At 33.7% G+C, this 24,777-nt stretch overlaps 1 pseudogene; it reads right to left on the bottom strand.

Annotated features, from left to right (window-relative positions):
- Positions 1-22,152: 22,152 nt before the first annotated feature.
- LOC126943889 (peptidyl-prolyl cis-trans isomerase NIMA-interacting 4-like) lies at positions 22,153-22,562 on the bottom strand (annotated as a pseudogene).
- Between the last annotated feature and the right edge of the window lie 2,215 nt (positions 22,563-24,777).

Raw genomic sequence — 24,777 nt, 5'->3', positions numbered from 1 at the left:
TAAAAAAAATGTATTTAAGCAGTTTACTGCTTCACAATACCACTTGAGCCAGAATAAACGTTGCATTTTAAAACTTCATGGAACTAATTTATAGTGTAGGGCAGGCACAGACTTGATCTCATGACAGCAAAATTTTATGTTTCCATTTCAGCAATACTGCCTAACACAATAATATCAGGCCAGCAAATCTTAAATATAAGTTAAGCTAACATGATCCATTGCCTTATAAAGCTAGAGCACCCTGTGGAGTCCTGCTGAATATGCCAAGTGATTTGTCAAAATTTAATCATTCTAAATGTCAGATAAAGGTGCTTTTGCTGTCATTCTTTAAAACTGAGGCAAAAATCTCAAGTGTGCCTACAAGTTATAGAGAAAGCCTCTGCTTAATACTTGTATTAAATAAACAACATCCTTTCTAATCACCATTTATTTTGCTAGCCATAATAAATGAAACATAATAATACCATAAGGTAAATTTAAGACAAATAGTTATTTTATAAAGATAAAAATATAAGCATCTCCCTAGCAAAACTCAAATTTCTGATAACCATAAGGTCAATTTGAATTTCTCTTTTAGTCATTCCTTGTTAAAAAGGCAGATTTTTGGCAGCTTTAGAAATACATACTTTATTATTATCACAACAATTATTAGTTTAAAAATATTTTTTTCTAGTTACACCAAAGTTGTTTTTCTTAATTGTCAAGTTGCTTGGATAAACAATGTTATTGTACAAGCAGATATGCATGTAATTGTAGTCATGTTCTGAAAACACTAAATTATTTGGTAAATCATCTGCAGATAATTTAAATCTTTGCTTCTCATAAATATCAGCTACATTTTACATATAAAGTACTAGAGGCAAATTATACTCTCAGAAGTTTTCATATAATTTGTACTTTAAAAACAATTATCAGAGAACTTATGAGTATAAATAATAAAAATCCCAATCATCACATCAAAAAATATTAATTGACTGATTTGAAAAGCATAATTATTTCATTCAATAACCATGTATAAAAGTGTCAAATTGGTTGCTTAAATTATTTGCCAGTAATTATGCATGTATATCAACTATTTATTACCTATGCTAATAATGCAGACTATTAAAGTTTGCATATATATAAACACTTTTTAGAAGTAATATATGTAGTCAACTTTATTGACGTATAATTTATATGCAATAATAAAATATCTACTTTAAATGTAAAGTTTAATGAGTTTTTACAAATATATATATCCATGTATTTACTAGTCTGATCAAAATATATAAAAATTCCTTGGATAAGGAAAAATATATTTTGAACTATATTCTAATTATTGAAATTAGACTCCATTGTAATTTTGACAGCATTGAAGAGGAGACTTGTTTGTCTTTCACCTAGACTCTATTTGTATAGCATTGTAGAACACTAATAATGGGTCTATAATAAAGAGGTTTGATTCTATTTCCTTTGACGTGACTTATGAACTAGATGGCCAGGACAATTCCTTGAACCTTTGTGAACCTCAACATATTTATTATGTTATGATAATAATACCCTATCTATAAAGGATTTTCATGAGAAATAAGACATTTTAAAATAATTAAAAATATAAATCAGTACACAAATATGTATTGTTTAGTATAATTATTAATTCAGCAACAATATATACTTGTCCCCTCAGACAAATTTCTTACAATAAGCTTTTGCCTTCTGCTTTTCTATGTACTTCTGGAAATATAGAACAAGCATATAATAGGTCAGTAAGACCCAGAAGTAGCATATTAGTTCCAAATAAACACAGCAATAAATGTGACCTCAGAGAGCGTTCCTGGAATCATAATAGTGGTAGATGAGTCCTTGTTTCCATCCGCTGGACAAAGGCTAAGGAAAGCTTGTTACTTGCAGCTATTCTAGAGCCTGACCCTCAGTTGACTAATTCTGTAAGTCAAGCCGACCTTTTGAAGGAGATGTACATAATGGTTCCTATTTGAAAATATCTGTGAAATAATAATTACAGGGAGTGGTGAAAATCATGGTGACTTACTGAGAAGGAAGTAAGAAAATCATGACAAATTAGACAGAAAACTTTATTTCAGTTTAAACGTTTACTAGAAAATATTTTACACAGAAAAATAGAACAGTAGAAGTGGTTAGGAATACCTTCCACCAGGAAAGGGAGCATAGTGAGAGGTCCTTAAGTCTGCCCCCCATTATGCCCAGGTGTTAGAGGATGCAGAATATTCTCGCTCACCCACGGTGTTATAATGCTATTTTCTAACGTGGTGCAATTTTAGAGAGCTGGTACTACTCAGAATGATACAGCATGGATCCAACACTCACTTCATAATTGCTAAGGCGTTTTTTTCAACTGGCACTCCAAATGTTTTGATTCTACTGAAAAGAAGGGTGATTACATTGGGCAGTAACTTGCCTTTCCTGCTCAGTTGTGATTTGGCAAAGTAATTTTAGTATTTGCAGCAGGCTTTGAAAGGCCAGGAAATTTTTCATTGTGTCAGAATTGTAAAGCACAGGAAAAAATTGAGACATGAAAATATTTATTTCCAAAATATAAAATATGTTACCAATTAGGGACTGTTTGTAAATATATATTTCAGGTCTACATTACTTAAATCCCAGTTAAAAACTGATACTTTGAAAGAAAGTGAAGATACTATTATTTTTATTAACTCCTTTGAAAATGAGGCCAAAATTTCTCAGAGCTTGGGCTTTTGATATCATTCTAGGCTTTTAAGAAACTCTGCTTTTAGTACTGCTTTAAAGAGATAATTGCAACCTGCTAATAAGAACTCATTTTATCTGTCATTTGTTAAACTTTTACGACAGGGTAAAAACTTTTGCTAAGCATGTTTTTAGAATGAGAAGCTTTATTGAGGTATAATGTTCATACAATAAAATTAATTCACTGAAGTTTGTACTTTGATGGGTTTTGACAAATAACTACCATAGTGTAACACTATCACAATCAAGCTACTAAACAAATATACACCCATAGAATCTTTCTTAGAATTTTAGTCTTTCTTAGAATTGTATATAAATGGGACCATAAAATATGCTATCATTTCTGCTTGGCTTTATTTACATAACATAATGCTTTTGAGATTGATCTATGTTATGGTTTATATCAGCAGTTCACTCATCTTTTTATCTCTGAGTACTATTTCATTGTAAGGATATAAAAAAATTGTGCCTACCAATTCACATCTGATAGACACTTGGATTGTTTTCAGCTTTGAAATATTGTTAAATAGCTGACATGAACATTTGCATGTAAATCTTTGCATGAACCAATGCTTTCATATCTCTTGAGTAAATATTTAGGAATTAATTTTTTAGTAATATAGGAAATGTGTGCTTAATTATATAAGAAACTGACATACTGCTTTCCAAAGTGGCTATTCTATTTTGTGTTTCCATGTTCAGTATACGAAAGTCTCAGTTTCTCGGCATCTTTGTTAATGTTGGTTTTCTAGGTCTCTTTAACTTTAGCTATTCTAGTGGTAGACTGCCTCTCATTGGTTTTGGTTTAAATTTTCCTGACAGATAACAATAGTGAATTACTTTTCATGGGCCTTTTGGCCACTGAATTTCACAATTACCTTAAAGTGTCTCTTTAAATCTTTTAAACATGGTATTAATTGATTTTCTGTTATCATTCTAGGGGGTATAAATTTTTTAATATAATCTTGACATACACCTTTATCAGACACTTATTTTTTACCAATTATTCTTCTAGGATGTGTCTTGATTTTCATTTTCTTAATAATGATTATGAGCTAATTCTAAATTTTTTTATGTTCAATCTATATATTTTTCCATACATAGTTCACATTCCTTGCATCCTAGGAAATGTTTTCTTAAACAAAATTACAAACACATTTTTACAGAGTTCTTCATTCATTTCATAGGTCTAGTTCTAATATTTAGTTTATAATCAATTTCAAGTTAATTTCTGTTATTTTGCAACATAAGTGGTCCTTTTTTTTTTTTTTTTCAGCTTGAGTTGCTCTAACTAAATACCAGCCGCTCCCCCGTCCTGTCCCCACCCCCCAACCCAGACTGCCACACTGGGAACCAAATGTCCAACACATGAATTATGAGAAACACTGTCAAACCGTAGTATTATTCTGGCCCTAGCTCCCAGAATTCATGTCCTTTTGTCAATGAAAAGTATAACAATTCAATTTTAATTATTTCCAAAGTCTTAACTTGTTTCAGTACCACCCAAAAGTCTGAAGTCTTGTCTGTGAGTCTGTGAAATTGATACAAGTTATATACTTTCAATATACAATGGTGAGACAGGCAGAGGGTACACAGTCTCATCCCGAAAGGGAGCAATAGGCCAGAAGAAAAGAGTAACAGGTCCAAAGTAAGTTTGAAAACTATCAGGGAAGATATTAAATCTTAAAGCTGGAGAATAATGTCTTTTGATTCCTTGTCTGGCATCCTTTGCATGCTGGAATCAGGGATGGTACTTCAAGGTTTCAGGAACCTCTGCCCCTGTGGCTTCATTGGGCTCAGCATACCCTTTAGCTCATTAAGACTAAAGTCACACACTGGTACCTGCAGCTTTCCCAGGAAGCCACTGCATGCTGCTAGTGGCTTTACTGTTTTAGGGTCCCAGCAGCAGCCCTGATCACACATTTCCCTAGGACATTGCTCTAGTGGAGTCTCTCTACAGCTTCACGCCTGCAGCAGATTTCTACTTGGGCAACCTAAGTTTGCTGACACATCCTTTAAAATCTAAGTGGAGGAAACAATGCCTCCACATCTAATGAATTATATGTGCCAGCTGATCTGGCACCAAGTAAATTACACTAAGACCTATCACTGCATTCTACAGAGCAGCACATTGAGCTACACATGGGGCCACTAGACACACAGCTGGGGCAAGTGTGAAGTGCTGCTCTGGGCTACAGGGAGCAGAGTACTGAGATAGCCCTGGGCAGCCAGCAAGTGGAGAGGGCTGTGGACCTGTTTCCAGAAGCTGTTCTTCCCTCTTGGTCTTCTGATCTGTGATGGGAGAGGTGTCCTTGAAGATCTCTGAAATGCCTTTAGTGCCTTTTATTCACTGTCTTGATAAATAGCATCCTGGCTCCCTTCTATCCATCTAATCTCTTTAAGATTGTTTGGCTGTACCCATGCATGCTTTTTTTGTACCTTACATTGCCAGGCTACATTCTTTCAAATACTTCTACCCTGCTTTCCTTTTAATTATAAATTCTGCCTTTAAGCAATCTCTTTGTTCTTGAATCTCACTATAAGCAGCCAAAGTAACCACACAACATCTTAAATGCTTTGTTGCTTACCCATTCCTTCTATCAGATATCCTAGTTCACCATTCTCAAGTTCAGCCTCCCACAAATTATAAGGCATGGATCCAGTTCTGCTAAGCTCTTTACTACTTTATAAAAAGAATGGTATTTATTCCAGCTCCCAATACGTTTCTTCCTCAGTTTCATCTGAAATCTCATCAGCATGGCCTTAGCTGTCCACATTTCTGTTAACACACTGATCATGATCACTTCAGTAATCTCTAACAAGTCCCATATTTTTCCTAGTCTTCTTTTTTTCTTCTTTTATTACTAATTATTATTATTATTATTATTATTATTTAGAAACTGTCTTTAACTCTGTCGCTACACTGGAGCGTAGTTGTGTAATAATAGCTTACCACAACCTTGAAGAGCTAGGCTCAGGCAATTCTCCCAACACAGCCTCCCTATCCTAGTCTTCTTGACTTTCGAGCCCTCACTAGGATTGTCCTTAACACTCTGTTTATGGCATTCCAGACTTTTTCTAGTCTGTTGATCAAAACTCTTACAGCCTCTGTCCATTTTAGACACAAGTCCAAAGCTTCCACATTTTCAAGTATTCGTTCTTAGCAACAACCCACTTCTTGATGATATATTTTTTTCCCTTTGGTCAATTTTCTGTTGCTACAACTAAATATCTTAGACTTGGCAATTTTTAAAGGAAAGAGGTTTATTTAGCTCACCATTCTGGAGGCTGGGAAGTCCAAAAATCAGAGGACTGCATCGGATGAGGGTCTCACACTGCTTCATACATAGTACAAATGCAGAAAAGCAAGCAAGCATGTGTGAAAAGAAACAAAATACAGCGAATGGTCTTGTTTTATAACAACTTTCTCTCTTGGTAACTAACCCTGTCTTGAAAGACTGAGAACTCCCTCAGTCCTTCAAGAATTCACCTAGTCCCATGAGAGATTGAGTCAATCCCTCTGATTAAGAGGAATACATCCCTGATAACAAACTAATTATCTCTTAAAGGCCTCACCTCTTCATATTGCCACATTGGGAGCAAACTTCCAAACATATGAATTCTGGGGGACATATTTACACTATAGCACTGATCTTCTGTACTATAAATTTGGTAACATCACTTATTTACTACAGTAGTTTTTCATAGATTACTAGTCATTTCTATACACATACAATCAGGTCCAATAAAGTACACCTTATGAGTTTGTACTTTTTTTCATTTTTTCAACGGTTTATCATTGTATGTAGAAACTAAGCTTAATCATAAATAAAATCAAAAATTGTAGACAATATGGCCTTGTTCTTAATCTTAGAAGGAAAGCTTTCAGTCTTTGATTATTAACTATGAGGTTAACTATAGTTTTATATAGTTTCTGTATATCAGGTTTAGAAAATGCTCTCATTTCTGATTTGATGAGATTTTATCATGAATGGATGTCAAAATTTTTAAGTGCTTTTTGGCATTCATTGAGATAATTTTTAGTAATTTTCTTTTTTTTTTTAAATTCATTTAATCAAGTGAATTATAGAGATTGGATTCCAAAAGTTAATCTTACATTTCTAAGATAAACCCTAATTGTACCTGAAGATTAACCCTTTTATATATGGGTCCTTTTAAGTTTTTTAGTATTTAACTTACAGTTTTTAAATCTATGATCAGAATTCATATCAATGTTTAGTATTAGTTTCCTATAATGGCTTCAATAGAATTGATTATAATGATAATGATAGTCTTATAACATTCATTGAGAAGTGCTTGTTCTTATTCTACAAATTATTAAATATTGTATAAAACTGATGCATTTCCTCAATAAATTTTTACCAGAAGCGATCATTGAAGTGATGTGTGCCTGAGATTTTCAATCTAAGAAGATTGTTACATGTAAGACCAATTTCTTTAGTAGATATAGAGCAATTTTGATTATCTATTTCTTGGGTGAACTTTCATAGTGTGTGATGGTGAAAGAAATCTTCAGTTTTATTTAATTATTCTAATTAAAAATTATTATTCATATATTTTTAAAACCATTTTAGTGTCTATCAGATCTGTAGTGATTTTATTTTTCTACATTGTTCTTATCTTCTGTATTTTCTTTTTTTTTTAAATTCATTTTAATCTGTAATATATAATTTATGTCCAGCTCTAATTATTGGTATACTTGAAAATATTAAATATATACAATCTATAGTATTACATTACTTAAAGAACAGTTTATATTTCCATACTACAGTCAGCATCTTGAGTTCCTTCTTTAATTAATATTAGTGTTTTTTTTTAATTTATTTATTATTATTATACTTTAAGTTGTAGGGTACATGTGCATAACGTGCAGGTTTGTTACATATGTATACTTGTGCCATGTTGGTGTGCTGCACCCATCAACTCGTCATTTACATCAGGTATAACTCCCAATGCAATCCCTCCTCCCTCCCCCCTCCCCATGATAGGCCCCGGTGTGTGATGTTCCCCTTCCTGAGTCCAAGTGATCTCATTGTTCAGTTCCCACCTATGAGTGAGAACATGCGGTATTTGGTTTTCTGTTCTTGTGATAGTTTGCTAAGAATGATGGTTTCCAGCTGCATCCATGTCCCTACAAAGGACACAAACTCATCCTTTTTGATGGCTGCATAGTATTCCATGGTGTATATGTGCCACATTTTCTTAATCCAATCTGTCACTGATGGACATTTGGGTTGATTCCAAGTCTTTGCTATTGTGAATAGTGCTGCAATAAACATACGTGTGCATGTGTCTTTATAGCAGCATGATTTATAATCCTTTGGGTATATACCCAGTAATGGGATGGCTGGGTCATATGGTACATCTAGTTCTAGATCCTTGAGGAATCGCCATACTGTTTTCCATAATGGTTGAACTAGTTTACAATCCCACCAACAGTGTAAAAGCGTTCCTATTTCTCCACATCCTCTCCAGCACCTGTTGTTTCCTGACTTTTTAATGATCGCCATTCTAACTGGTGTGAGGTGGTATCTCATTGTGGTTTTGATTTGCATTTCTCTGATGGCCAGTGATGATGAGCATTTTTTCATGTGTCTGTTGGCTGTATGAATGTCTTCTTTTGAGAAATGTCTGTTCATATCCTTTGCCCACTTTTTGATGGGGTTGTTTGTTTTTTTCTTGTAAATTTGTTTGAGTTCTTTGTAGATTCTGGATATTAGCCCTTTGTCAGATGAGTAGATTGCAAAAATTTTCTCCCATTCTGTAGGTTGCCTGTTCACTCTGATGGAAGTTTCTTTTGCTGCGCAGAAGCTCTTTAGTTTAATTAGATCCCATTTGTCAATTTTGGCTTTTGCTGCTGTTGCTTTTGGTGTTTTAGACATGAAGTCTTTGCCCATGCCTATGTCCTGAATGGTACTACCTAGGTTTTCCTCTAGGATTTTTATGGTATTAGGTCTAACATTTAAGTCTCTAATCCATCTTGAATTAATTTTCGTATAAGGAGTAAGGAAAGGATCCAGTTTCAGCTTTCTACTTATGGCTAGCCAATTTTCCCAGCACCATTTATTAAATAGGGAATCCTTTCCCCATTTCTTGTTTTTGTCAGGTTTGTCAAAGATCAGATGGCTGTAGATATGTGGTATTATTTCTGAGGACTCTGTTCTGTTCCATTGGTCTATATTTCTGTTTTGGTACCAGTACCATGCTGTTTTGGTTACTGTAGCCTTGTAGTATAGTTTGAAGTCAGGTAGCGTGATGCCTCCAGCTTTGTTCTTTTGACTTAGGATTGTCTTGGCAATGCAGGCTCTTTTTTGGTTCCATATGAACTTTAAAGCAGTTTTTTCCAATTCTGTGAAGAAACTCATTGGTAGCTTGATGGGGATGGCATTGAATCTATAAATTACCTTGGGCAGTATGGCCATTTTCACGATATTGATTCTTCCTATCCATGAGCATGGTATGTTCTTCCATTTGTTTGTGTCCTCTTTGATTTCACTGAGCAGTGGTTTGTAGTTCTCCTTGAAGAGGTCCTTTACATCCCTTGTAAGTTGGATTCCTAGGTATTTGATTCTCTTTGAAGCAATTGTGAATGGAAGTTCATTCCTGATTTGGCTCTCTGTTTGTCTGTTACTGGTGTATAAGAATGCTTGTGATTTTTGCACATTAATTTTGTATCCTGAGACTTTGCTGAAGTTGCTTATCAGCTTAAGGAGATTTTGGGCTGAGACAATGGGGTTTTCTAAATATACAATCATGTCATCTGCAAACAGGGACAGTTTGACTTCTTCTTTTCCTAACTGAATACCTTGATTTCTTTCTCTTGCCTAATTGCCCTAGCCAGAACTTCCAACACTATGTTGAATAGGAGTGGTGAGAGAGGGCATCCCTGTCTTGTGCCAGTTTTCAAAGGGAATGCTTCCAGTTTTTGCCCATTCAGTATGATATTGGCTGTGGGTTTGTCATAAATAGCTCTTATTATTTTGAGGTACGTTCCATCAATACCGAATTTATTGAGCGTTTTTAGCATGAAGGGCTGTTGAATTTTGTCAAAAGCCTTTTCTGCATCTATTGAGATAATCATGTGGTTCTTGTCTTTGGTTCTGTTTATATGCTGGATTATGTTTATTGATTTGCGAATGTTGAACCAGCCTTGCATCCCAGGGATGAAGCCCACTTGATCATGGTGGATAAGCTTTTTGATGTGTTGCTGAATCCGGTTTGCCAGTATTTTATTGAGGATTTTTGCATCGATGTTCATCAGGGATATTGGTCTAAAATTCTCTTTATCTTCTGTATTTTCTCTACCTTTTCCATTACTATTTCATTCCTTCTGCTTACTTAGCATTTAATTTGCTCTCTTTTTACTAGCTTACTAAGGTGTTTGTATAGTTCATTGAGATATTAATTTTTTCTCTAATATATATATTTAAAGATATAATTTACCCTATAAATATTGCTTTAGCTGTTTCCCAGGATTTTGATATGTTGTACTTTTTTATTCTATAAAAAATATTCTAATTTTTAAAGTTATTTCTACTACTACACATAGGCACCTGGATTACTTGAAAATGGTTTGTTGGCTTTCTAAATATTTGACAATTTTTAAACATATTTTTTTCTCATTGATTTGTACCTTGATTTTATTATGATCAAAACACATATTACATAATTTCAATAATGAAATTTGTTGAAACTTATGGCCTGAAATATTGTTTCCTTTATATAACATTTCTTGCAAAACTTAAAGTGCATTTTGGTGTTTGAGGGTTGAATTATCTGAAAAAATCAATTAGGTCAATTTTTGTGATCATGTTTTCAGGCACCGCACAATCTTACTAACTTTTATTCTACCTGTTTATCAGCTACAAAGGGATAAAAGTATCTGAAGCTATGAATTTATATTTTGTTATTTCTCTTTGTACTTATATAAATTTCTGTTTTATGTATTCTGAAGCATTTCTCTTAGGTTACTATATATGAAAATATTTATAATCTTTTGATAAATTTTTAAATCATTTTAATGTGTTTCCCTTTATACCTGGTAATATTGCTTCTTCTGAGGTGCTTAGTATCTGATATTAATTTAACCAATCCAGCTTACTTGGGTTTCTTTTAGTGTTTGCATATGTGTATTCATTTTATTATAATATTTTCATACATTTCTGTTTTAAAATGGTTTCAACTTTACAGAAAACTTGTGAAGATAAAACACAGAGTTGCAAATAACCAACAACCAGTTTGTCCTGTTATTAATATCTTACCTATTGTGGCACAGTTGTTAAAATTAATGAACAAGTATGAATACATTAATATTAACTACATTCCATAGTTTACACACTTATCTTTAGTTTTTACCTAATGTTCATTTTCTGTCCCAAGATGTTATCAAAATTAGCACATTTTATTCACTCATGATGTTTTCCTGGCATTTTTTTTTTTTTGAGATTTTAGTTATTCTAATATGTGGGTAGCAATTGCTGTAAAAATACCTTTATTTTGCCTTCATTTTTAAAGATTTGTTGAATGATTATAGAAAACTAGATTGACAGTTTTGTTTTTTACCACCTTGAAAAACGAACTCCATTATTATCTAATTTGTTTAGGTTTTTACAAGAAATGTTCTACCACTTTTCCCTGTGTGTGTGTGTGTGGTTTTTTTTTTTTTAATGTGTGTATATATATATATATATATATACACACACACACACACACACATATATGTAATTCGTGTGTGAAAGTCAGGACTTTTCAAAATAATTTTATTCTTATCATTGACTAATTAGAAATTTGATTTTGACATGTTTGGTTGTAGCTTTCCTTATGTTTGTTCTGTGTAGAGTTCATTTAAAGACTTGGGCATGTGAATTTACACTTTCCATCAAATTTGGAAAAAAACAGCAGAGAATTGTTTTTAAAATAATTTTTGTGTTTCCCTCTTTTCCTTCTGTAACTCCAGTTGCACATTTGTTATATTGCGAGTTTTGCTTTATAGGTCTATGAGACTCTATGTATTAGTCTGTTCACTCACTGCTATAAAGAAATACTATTCACAATAGCAAAGACTTGGAATCAACCCAAATGTCCATCAGTGATGGATTGGATTAAGAAAATGTGGCACATATACACCATGGAATACTATGCAGCCACAAAGAAGGATGAGTTTGAGTCCTTTGTAGGGACTTGGATGCAGCTGGAATCCATCATTCTTAGCAAACTATCACAAGAACAGAAAACCAAACACCGCATGTTCTCACTCATAGGTGGGAACTGAACAATGAGATCACTCAGACTCAGGAAGGGGAACAGCACACACCGGGGCCTATCATGGGGAGGGGGGAGGGGGGAGGGATTGCATTGGGAGTTATACCTGATGTAAATGACGAGTTGATGGGTGCAGCACACCAACATGGCACAAGTATACATATGTAACAAACCTGCACGTTATGCACATGTACCCTACAACTTAAAGTATAATAATAATAAGTAAATTAAAAAAAAAAAAAGACAAATGAGCTAGATGTAAAAAAAAAAAAAAAAAGAAATACTGAGACTGGGTAATTAAAAAAAAAAAGACGTTTAATTGACTTACAGTTTTATATGGCTGGGGAGGCCTCAGGAAACTTACAATCATGGTGGAAGGTGAACGGGAAGCAAGGCACCTTCTTTACAAGGAGGCAGGATGGAGAATGAATGATGCAGGAAGAACTACCACATACTTATAAAACCATCAGATCTTATGAAATCTCACTATCAGTAAAACCACATGGGGGATACTGCCCTCTGATTTAATTATCTCCAACTGGTCTCTCCCTTGTTATGTGGAAATTATGAAGATTATGGGGATTATGAGGATTACAATTCAAGATGAAAATTTAGGTGTGGAACAGCCAAACCATATCATTTCACTCTGGTCCCTCCAAAATATTATGTCCTCATATTTCAAAACACAATCATCTCTTTTCAACCGTCTCCTAAAGTCTTAATTTATTCCAGCATTAACCCAAAAGTCCAAGTTGAAAATTTCATTTGAGACAAGACACTTCCACCAATGAGCTTGTAAAATCAAAAGCAAGTTAGTCACTTCCTAGATACAATGGGAGTAGAGGCATTGGGTAAATACAACCATATTATATGAAATAAATTGGACATAATGAAAAGGATACAGGCCCCATGCAAGTCCAAAATCCAGCAGGGGAGTCAAATTTTAAAGCTCTGAAATGATCTCCTTTTAATCCATGTCTCACATCCTTGTTATGCTGATGCAAAAGGTGGGCTCCCATGGCCTGGAGCAACTCTGCCCTTGTGGCTTTGCAGGGTAAAACTCACCTCCCAGCTACTTTCATGGACTAGTGTTGAGTCTTCGTGGCTTTTCTAGGTGCACAGTCCAAGCTGTCTGTGGGTCTACTCTTCTGTTTGGAGTACAGTGGCCCTCTTCTCACAGCTCCACTAGGAAGTGCCTCAGTGGGGACCCCGTGTGGGGATTCTTAAGCCACAGTTTTCTTCTACACTGCCTGAGCAGAGGTTCTTCATGAGGCATCCACCCCTATAGCAAACTTCTACATGGACATCCAGGCATTTCCATACATCCTTTGAAATTTAAGTAGAGCTTCCCCAACCTCAATTCTTAACTTCTGAGCACCCACAGGCCCAACACCATGTGGAAGCTGCCAAGACTTAGAGTTTGCACCCTCTGAAGCAATAGCCTGAGCTGTACATTGACCCATTTTAGCCATTGCTGGGACACAGGGCACCAAGTCCTGAGACTGCACCAAGCAGGAAGGTTGGGCCCAGCCAGCAAAACAAAGTTTTCCTCCCAGTCCTCCAGGCCTGTGATGAGAAGGACTGCCATGAAGAACTCTGACATGTCCTGGACACATTTCCCCCTATTGTCTTAGTGATTAATATTTGGTTCCTTGTTACTTATGCAAATGTATACAGCTAGCTTTAATTTCTCTTCAGAAAATGAAGTTTTCTTTTCTATTGCATGATCAGGCTGAAAACTTTCCAAACTTTTATCCTCTGCTTTCCTTTTTAATATAAGTTTCAATTCCAAACCATCTCTTTGCAAATGCATGAAACTGAATACTTTTAGAACAATCCATGTTGCCAGTCTTGGTGGCTTATGCCTGTAATCCCAGCAATTTGGGAATCCACAGCAGGCAGATCATTTGAGGTCAAGAGTTTAAGATCAGCCTGTTCAAAATGGTGAACACCTCTATTTACTAAACATACAAAAATTAGCCCAGCATGGTGGTGCATGCCTGTAATCCCAGCTACTTGGGAGGCTGAAGCAGGAGAATCGCTTGAACTCAGAAGGTAGAGGTTGCAGTGAGTCGAGATTGCACCACTGAACTCCAGCCTGGGTAACAGAGCAAGACTCTGCATCAAAAAAATAAGAAGTAAAAATGAAGAGCTCCCAGTCACCTCTTGAATCCTTTGCTACTTAGAAATTTCTTCTGCCAGATACCCTAAATTATATCTCTCAAGTTCAAAGTTCCACAGATCTCTAGGTCAGGGCAGAATGTTGCCAGTCTCTTTGCTAAAGCATGGTAAGACTCACCTTTATTCAAGTTCCTAACAAATTCCTCATCTCCATCTGAGACAAGCTCAGCCTGAACTTCATTTTCCGTATCATTATTATCATTTTGTTCAAAGCCATTCAACAAGTCTCTAGGAAACTCCAAACTTTCCCATATCTTCCTATTTTCTGAGCCCTCCAAACTCTTCCAACCTCTGACTATTACCCAGTTCCAAAGTCGCTTCCACATTTTCAAGTATCTTTATAGCATCACCCCACTCTCTGCAATACAAGTTTACTGAATTAGTCCATTCTCTCACTGCTATAAAGAGATACCTCAATCTGGGTAATGTATAAAGGAAAGAGGTTTAATTGACTCACAGTTCCACATGGCTGGGGAGACCTCAGGAAACTTACAATCATGGAGGAAGGCGAAGGGGAAGCAGATACCTTCTTTACAAGGTGGCAGTAAGGAGAATGAATACAGGAGGAACTATCACACACTCATAAAATCATGAGATCTCATGACAACTCACTCACTATCACAAAAACAGAATGGGACAGATTACCCCTATGATCCATTTACCTCCACCTGGTCTCTCCCTTGACAAGCAGGGATTATGGGGATTACAATTCAAGGTGAGATTTTGGGTGGGAATACAGCCAAACCATGTCACTCTGCATATTATTTTTTTTCTTTAGGTCTCTAACTTTATGTTTCATAGCTTCTATTTCTGTTCACTGATTTGCCTACTCACAAGGTCTTTTGCACAGGTTTTCATTTGGTGCTCACTAGGAAAACTACAGAAAAAGGGTAAGACTGGAGATGGAGCCTCTCCATAGAGAAGAAAAAGGAGGGAGAAAGGCTATATTTTCAGTAAAGCCAATTTTTTTCTATGAGTTTTTATTCTGATATATAGTAATGATATGAAATAGAAATAAAAAAAATTGAGATTGAAGGTTCTTTTACGGGAAAGATTGAATCTGCTATTATAGCAATGGGAATTATGCAGTATAGAAGGAGAAGGTGAAAGGAATAAAGAAAATAAAATGGATACTAGCATAAAGTCTTGGAGTAGGTGATAAGGGAGGTCAGTATTATAAAAATAATTCACAGAAGGATTATCTCTTAAAGAAAGATTGCTAATGAATTAAAGTTATAGTCCAGAGATTCTAGTCTGGAAAACTTATATGTAGCTAAAATATGTGCATTCTAGTCAGTTCTGAAGTCATTCAGCTCAAGATTATATGTAGGCTTGGAGGTAATGAAGAACTTCTTCAAAGACACTTTTAGTAGGCAGCTCAATCAAATATCGCAGTTTTGGAAAAGCAGTATTTCATGAGAAGGGTTAAGAGTTAATGGACAGGAGATAAGACGCTTTAGGTAACAGGCGTCGACAGAGACTGAATTGATTGTGGTAACCAGCATGAAGTTATGGTAGTCTTCTTATTTTCTTGTGCTACAATATATAGAAAGTTTGGTCTATTAGTTATAGATATTTATTCCATTCTCCCAGCAACTTTTTCAATTGCCCCTTACCCATGCCATTCCTTATATGCTCTAAAAACACTTGCAACTCATTTGAAATAAGTTCGAGAAGACTGCAAAATTATCTGTTAAATGTCAAACACAAGTCTGCAAGAGCAGCTATAGAAATTATGGCCCTGTCTCATGTTAACCACATCTCAGAATTTAAAGTGTGTGGTGTCTATAACCTAAACAATGGTCTATTCTCTGCAGGAAACTACTTGACTTCCATTTGAAGAGCAGTCTTAAAATTGGCTTTTTATTCCTATAATTACATAGGAAACACTCGACCCACTTTAGATGTCAAAGTCTTGACTTAATCTAATTAAGGATAAGGTCAAGAAGCTTTTATACGAGAGAGAAGATAGTGTAATACAGAATGTCTTCCATAACATATGTTTAATAAATTTTGGCTTTTTCAGAAGTACGAATGGAGTACAGATGGATATATAGAATTGTAAATTTCATTCTATCACACACAAACACACAAACACATATGCACACCAAAATATGATTTACACTTTTTTTTAGAACAAGACGTTCTTTATTGAGAGATAACAACCTCATTGAAAACTTCAAAAATATTTCATTCACTTTTGCATTAACAGTCCACGGGTAGTTCTTGGTATTTATTAAAGTGGTTATCAATAACTGTTTGTTCTTTAAAATAAAATAGTTACCGTTTCAGAATTCCAATCCAAACATAAAATATTTAAGGCCATGGGGTAAAATAAAGTCTTTCAAAATAGCTTTTCAGCAGTGATTTTATCAAAATTTGAATCTCTTGATTTCACAATGCCCTTTCATGTTGAGGTTTAAATAAATTTACACATGTAAATAATTTTTATAAAGAAATTAATATAAAACAACATGTGATAGATATTGAAAGAAAATTACTTTTTCTTATTTCTTCTCTGTTTTGGATTATATAACCAGAAATTTACATGAAAGCTCTAAAATATGAGGATTTTTTCACTGTGAAAGAGAAGAAGCTTAGTCATAGAATGTGTAGTTGATGAAGTAACCAGTAGAAAATAACATCAACCTATGAAAACAGAATAGGCTCATTTTCTAATAATCTCAGTGTGGTTATTCAGTGAATCAAGTTAAAAAGCACCATTAATCTCACAAAATAGATATTTCAATCTAGCTTTAGCTGTGGGAATATTGCAAGCAAAACAAATAGGAAACAATTAAAGAACATTTATATGTTAACTGATCATCTTGAATGACTTTTTCAAAGTCAGTTTAATTGACTATTGCAGTGCTGAAAGGGAGTAATTAAAATAAAGAGTTAGAATTGCAAATCTTTAATTATCTTCTGATAATAATGAGCAGTCTTGTGTAATCTTGAGTAGGTAACATTTTATTTAGATTGATTTCCTTTAAACAATCTTCACCAAGTCTACCTTTAAAATGTACTGAAGCAGCTTTTCTTTTTTTCTCAAAGGCACACTATGCAGAATTCATTTATCAAGGCAAGATTTTAACCTCTAAAGCCCTATGATTAAAAATACTAATAATTATATAAATGTGTGAAGTTTCTTCACATGTGATATAACATACACATTACTTGAACAATTTTCTTCCTTTGATTACATAAAATAAAAACTTTAAAATTTTTAAATTGTTTTAATTTAACATGCACAAGATGTTTTGATATATTAATACCTATAAGTAGTAAGTGATTACTACAACCAAATTAACATATGCATTATTTCACAATTGTCCTTCTGTTTCTTGCTTTTCTTTTTTATTTTTTTGATGAACATAACTGAAATATACTTTATTAGGAAATATTCCTTATACTTCTCACGATGAACACTTAGCTTGCTTCCATATCTTGCCTATTATTGCCTAATGCTACAATAAGCATAGGAGTACAGATATCTTTACCAGGTAATGATTTTATTTCCTTCGGATATAAGCAAAGAGAAATTACTGGAAATTTCCATAGTGTCTGCACCGATTTACATTTTCACACACCAGGCACAAGAGTTCCTTCTTTTTCACATTCTCCCAACACTCTCTTGCCTTTTTGATAATATCCATCCTAACAGGTGTGAGGGGATACTTCTTGTGATTTTGATTTGTATTTTCCTGATGATTAGTGATGTTGAGCATCTGTTCCCTTAACTATGGGCTATTTATGTATTTCGGGGGTCCTATGTCTATTTGAGTCCTCAGCCTATTTTTTAATTGGGTCATTAAAATATTTTGACTATTAAATTGTGGGAGTTCCTTATAGACTTTAGATATTAATCCCTTATCTTATATGTAGTTCACAAATATTTATTTCCCAATCCATAGGCTGCCTTTCTAGTTTTGCTGATTGGTTCCTGTGCTGTGCAGAGCATTTTAATTTTATATATTCCAACTTGTTTATTTTTGTGTTTGTGATTTATCATTTTGGTATTATGTCAAAAAAATAATTACCAAGTTGAATGTCAAGGAGCTTTTCCTCTATGTTTTCTTTTGGAGCTTCATGGTTTCAGATTTTACATTTAGGTCTTTAATACATTAGTTAGTGTTTGAATATAGTGTAATGTAACAGCCTAATTTCATTATTTTGCATGTCGATGTTCGGTTTTCCACACACCATTTATTGAAGAGACTATCCTTTTCCCACTGTGCATTCTTGAAGCACTTGTCAAAAATAAATGCATATGCTTAGATTTGTTTTTTGGTTTTTCTCTATTCCACTGAACTGTGTATCTGTTCTTGTGCCAGCATCATACTGTCTGAATTACCATAACTTTGAGGTAGATTTTGAAATCAGGTAATAGGGTTTCTCCAGCTTTGTTTATTTTGCTCAAGAATGTTTTGGCTGCTCAGGGTCTTTTGTGTTTTCATAAAAAGTTTAGATTTTTTTCCATTTCTATGAAAAATGTCATTGAAATTTTGATAGTGATTGCGTTGAATCTGCAGATTGCCTTAGGGAGTATAGATATTTGAACAAGATTGATTCTTCCAATTCATGAATATGGACTATCTTTCCATTTATTTGTGTTTAATTTCTTTCATCAGTGTCAGTGTATAGATCTTTCACCTATTTGGTTATTTTATTTTATTTTGTAGCTATTGTCAATAAGATTGTTATTATTGATTTCTTTTTTGAATAGTCCATAGTTGGAGTATTCTACTGATTTCTCTGTGTTGATATTGTATCCTGAAATTTTACTGAATTCATTTATTAGTTCTACTGTTTTTGGTGGGATGTTTAGGGTTTCTATATCATCATGTCATCTGCAAACAGAGACAATTCCACTTCTTGCTTTTCAATGTGGATGCCTTCTATTTATTTCTGTCGCATAACTATTCTGGATAGGACTTCCCGTACTATGATGAATAGAAGTTGTGAGACTGGATATGATTGTTTTGTTCCTGAACTTAGAAGAAAACTCTCAACTTTTCACCATTCAGTATAATGTTAGTTGTGGGATTTTGTTATGTTGAAGTATATTCCTTCTCTTCCCCATTTGTTGAGAGTTTTTAATTATGAAAGTATATTGAGTTTTCTAAAACACTTTCTCTGCATCCATGGTGGTGATCATATGCTTTATTTCCTCGCTTAATTCTGTAAAAGCTTTCCTTGGATGGAATATTTTTATTACTAATTCAATTTCTTTACTCTTTATTGGTGTGTTCATTCTTTTATTTCTTCATGATGTGATACTGGCAGACTGTTTCTAGAATTTTTTTTGTTTTATTTTGTCTAGATTATCTAATTTGTTGCCATATAATTGTTCATTGTTCCTTTTAATTCTTTGTATTTCTGTGATATCATTTGTAATATGTCTTCTTTCATTTCCAATTTTATTTGAATCTTTTCTCTTTTTCTCTTAGTCTAGCTAAATGTTTGTTTATTTTGTTTATCTTTCAAAAATAACAATTATTTTATTAATCTTTTCTATTGTCTATTGTTTTCTAGTCTATTTCTAGTATGGAAATGCACTTCTTAGGAACAATTTTTTGCTGTTTAGTAAAAGAAAACATCTAGAAAAATTTAGATTATTAGATACAGAATTAATGCCAAATTGTACAACTTGTCAACAATATTCTGACATCAAATATCATTCTGTCTTATGTATCATGTGTAAACAAAAAACCTAGCAACATAAGCAGTTAGTATTTTCTTAAGTTATTCTAATTTACGAGTGGTCAATAATTATAACATGATGAACTTAGAAATCCCCTTATTTATAAGCATTAGAAAATAACAATTTGATAAGGCAGAAGTCTTATAGAAATAATTCTTAGTTCAGATTACAGGCATACAATATAACTAAGGAAAGAAAAACAAAAATTTGTGAGTCATTATTATGGAAGATATTCAGCTAAACAATAATAATAAAGAGGTTATTGCATATTATTTTCTGCAAAGGTATTTTATATTGAGTAGCTTTTGTTAAGTATGAAATAATGAAAACCTACAATTTATATGCAGAACTGACAAAATAGAAGGTGATATGGCTGCAGCAAATAAATATAAATATTTTTATTTGCTCTGCAAAATAAAATACCAAAGAAAAGCCTGAGGATAATGTGTTTTGACATTTAGAGTATAGTTTTCAGCTCTGTACATTAATTCTAGAGAAATTATGACAGACAATCTAGATAATTCTGCTTTTTAAAAAAAATAAAGACCATCATAATATATGTTAAGTCTTCACTAGATCGGCAACTGTATTAGAGCAAATAGTTAAGAAGTTTTCTAAGCTATTGCTTTGCAACATCCAGACAAAATTGTTTTATCTCAGAAATGATGTTTTTGGCAAATAAATCATAATAGCCCTATTTCTGTAAACTATGTAAAATAAATAACTTAAAGTTTAAAAATATTTGAAATAGCTAATATTTGCCTATTAATAGATTATCCTGTTCATAGCACATACAAGACAGAGTTCTAAATTATCAGTATTACTAGATTAGAATAAATTAAATTTTGCTAATTATTTCAATTATATACCATTTGAAAAGTTAAGATATGTGTTTAGTTCTTTCATCATATTAAAAAATCTATGACTTCATCTATTTAATGAATACATAAATATAATTTCATCTTTCATCATATTTAGAATATTTGTATTATAAAAATTGTACTTAAAATTGATTGTATAATATTTGATGAGCACAATTATATGTCAAATTAAAAACATTAAATCCAATACTTAAGACCTACATTGTCTAATTAAAAGTTAAAATTGAAATGAGATAACTCTACATACCAATTAGAATGACTTAAGTTAAAAAGAATGACCATATCAAGTGTTGCCAAAGATGTGGATAAACTGGAACTCTCACATACCACCAAGAGAAGTCAAATGATATAATCACTTTGGTTAACAGTTTAGCAGTTTCTTAAAACATTAAACATATACCTACAATATGGTACAGCCATTTATCTCAGTGGTATTTATACAAACAATAAATGCATATGCCCACATAAGGCTTGTACATGAATGTTCATAGCAGTTTTGTTTAGTTCCAAACTGCAAATTACTCCAATGTCCATTGACAGATGAATGGACAAACTGTGGCATATCCATATAATTGAATTCAACTCAGCAATAAAAATTAACTATTAATGAACTATTTATACATGTTACAATGTAGATTGATTTTAAAATTGTTTTTTGAATGAAAGTAATCAGAAAAAAACACACAGGTCGGGAACAGTGCCTCACACCTATAATTCCAGCACTATGAGAGGCCAACATGGACAGATTGCTGGGGGGGCTCACGAGTTCAAGACCAACCTGGGCAACATAGTGAAACACCTTCTCTTAAAAAAAAAAAAAAAAAATAGCAGGGCATGATGGTGTTTGACTAGTCCCAGACACTCTGGAGGTTGACATGGGAGGAACATTGAGCCCAACAGGTTGAGGGTCGAGTGAGTCATGATGGTGCCACTGTACTGCAAACTGGATGACACATATATGCTGCGTTTTTTATTTGTTAAAAATTCTAACGAATACAAATTAATCTACAGCAATAGAAAGCATATCTACAGTTTCCTGGAGATGTGGGTTGGAAAGAGCTGGGTAAGGAAGGGCTAATTAAAAAGGGGAACAAGAAATCCTTCGGGTAGATGACCATTTTCTTACTTGACATGATAGTTTCATGGGTAGATATGTATGTCAAGACCTATTAAATTATAAACTCTAAATAGGTACAGTTTACTCTATGTTAATTACAGCTGTTAAAAATCTGTTTTCGTTTTCTGGCAATATGCTTGCTTTTTTTTGCTTTTTACTTCTGTATATATCAATGCTGTTTCCTTGTCATACTTACTTTTTTTTTAATTGAAGGCCAAGAAGAGTGTGCTGACAGATTTTTTTTTTCAGTCTTTCATATGATTTTATTTTCTTCCTTCAACCATAATAATATGATCTCCAAATTTCGTCTTAACCGGTGGGTCTGTAAACACAGGCTTATCCATCCCACTTACAGGCAAGGCAAATGCTGCTTCTTGAAATGGTCCCACCATGGACCCTCTGGTCATCCAACCCAAGTCACCCCCTTGCCTGGCTTTATCTTCACTATACTGTGAGGCCACTTCATTGACTCTCATCCCAGACTTTAACTTTTCCATGGCTTCCGTGATTTTGCCATATTTTTCACATAGAATGTGTCTGACCTTTACTGCATTGCCACCACCTTTGGGACCTTGAGCCTTCTTGTCAGCACTGTCACTCCCAGAGGCTGCTACCTCTTCCCCGCTTTTCCAGAACCACTTTTTCCTTTGGGCGGCATCTTGGATGCTTGTTGTTGAACTCTCCAGATTTTTTTTTCTATTCTTTTCTTTTTTTTTTTTTTTTTTTTGAGACAGAGTCTCGCTGTGTCACCCAGGCTGGAGTGCAGCTGTTTGCAATCTGTTAAAAATCCCTTATTTTCCACATGAATTTTACCTATTGTAGTTGTCATAGAGTTTACATTTACAAAGGGATACTTTTCAAATTCTTTTTTATTCAATTGCTAATTCTGTAAATTAAATATATCTCAATATAACATTTGTTTTATTATGTTATAGTAGGTGGCTAAGATACGTTATAGTAAATGACTAAGATATCTTGCTATTCAGAGAGCACACTTTTCTAACAGGGTAATTTCCCTAATCAGAGAGATTTGTTATGGCATTATGGCTATAGCTATTCCTAGAACCCATGACCATAAATATACAGAATAATATTATCTCATGGCCATCCTCTACTGAGTCTATTCCCATATTGCATATAGACTATGCTCATTCTAAGCAATGAGGTAAAAGGAATTTAAGGGATTGTTGTGGGATCACTATGTCTACTTTTAAGTTTTACAAAATAATTTCACCTTTATATCTGCAACAAATAGAGCTAGTAGTGTTTGTTGGAATCTAATCTCACAATAGCTTGAGTCTCATTTTTTTTTTGTACTGATAGTTCATTCATTTGCACTGTTGTGTAATATTTCCTGTACACTATTCATCTTTTCTTTTCATTGTGAATGGAATTCATATTTCATGTAACTGACCCTTATACATAGTGCTACTTTAAAATCATTTTACCTGTATTTTAATGAACATATGTACACATTTCTGTTAGAAATGGAATTGCTCATGTTCAATTCCTTTCTTTTTAGAAAATACAAAAACTTTTGCTCATTCTCCTTGTGCCTCTATGTCTATAATTCTCTTTCGCACATTATTTATCTTCTCTTTCTTTCTCTGCCTCCTTGAAGATATATCTACTTGTAAGTTTTCCAGTTTACTCATTTCTTCCTTCTACATATTTAAGATATAAAATCCATTTATGGAAATTTAATTTAATTTATTAAAATTTAAACAACATTGCTATTTGAATATTTTAAAATCAATTTTCATTTTCTGGCAATATGCTTTTTTTTTTTTTTTTTTACTTTTTATTTCTGTATATATCAATGGTGTTTCCTTGTCATACTTAATTATTTTTTAATTGAAGGCCAAGAAGAGTGTGCTGAGAGCTTTTTTTTTTTTTTTTTTTTTTTTTTTGAGACAGAGTCTCGCTCTGTCGCCCAGGCTGTAGTACAGTGGCGCGATCTCGGCTCACTGTAAGCTCTGCCTCCCGGGTTCACGCCATTCTCCTGCCTCAGCCTCCCGACTAGTTGGGACTACAGGCACCCGCCATCATGCCTGGCTAATTTTTTTGTGTTTTTAGTAGAGACGGGGTTTCACCGTATTAGCTAGGATGGTCTAGATCTCCTGACCTCGTGATCTGCCCACCTCAGCCTCCCAAAGTGCTGGGATTACAGGCGTGAGCCACCACGCCCAGCCTGACAGATCATTTAAATGCTAAATAGTTTACTGGCAAATCATTTTGATCCATTGGATATGGTAGGGTGGACTTTATTAGTGATCTATTTGTCTTTAATTCTGTTTGTCTTTACCCTTAGGTCATAATTCTTATTTCTAGAGCTTATGTCTCAATTTGATAGTGTAGCCCTTTGATCTGAATACAAACTAGAATGATTTCAGAGACAATTCAACTTGTAACGCTCTGTAATGCAACCTATTTTTCCTCAACACTGGACAATTGCTGAAACCATAGGTGTTTGGGTTATTTTAAATATTTTCTTATGAGTTATCTATTCATGTTTTTGCCCAGTTTTCCTATCCCGTTTTAATCTTCCTTCTCACTTTGTGATAGTTTTTTTTTAAATAAATTAGAGATATTAACAATTTATTAGTGATATAGGTTACAAGTACTTTATTTCTGTCCCGTCTTTCAGTTCTATTTGACTTTGCAGTATTTCGTTTGTACAATGCAGAATTTTTTTAATGTTATACTGTTAATCAATCTTTTAATTATCTCTGTGTTTTTACTTTCTTTACTGTCTTTTGCAATAAAAACAATCCTTCGTGTTGTAATATAGTCCAACTTACCAGAAAATTATGTGGTTAATTATGTGTTCCATTTAAAGACTGTAGCTTACCCCATGAAATTGTTTTATGCATTCCTGTAGCATCATC

Source organism: Macaca thibetana, chromosome 1 (assembly GCF_024542745.1).
Source record: "Macaca thibetana thibetana isolate TM-01 chromosome 1, ASM2454274v1, whole genome shotgun sequence".
Classification (NCBI taxonomy): domain Eukaryota; kingdom Metazoa; phylum Chordata; class Mammalia; order Primates; family Cercopithecidae; genus Macaca; species Macaca thibetana.
The sequence above is the reverse complement of the archived record's forward strand: the minus strand, read 5'-3'. Positions and strand labels throughout refer to the sequence as shown.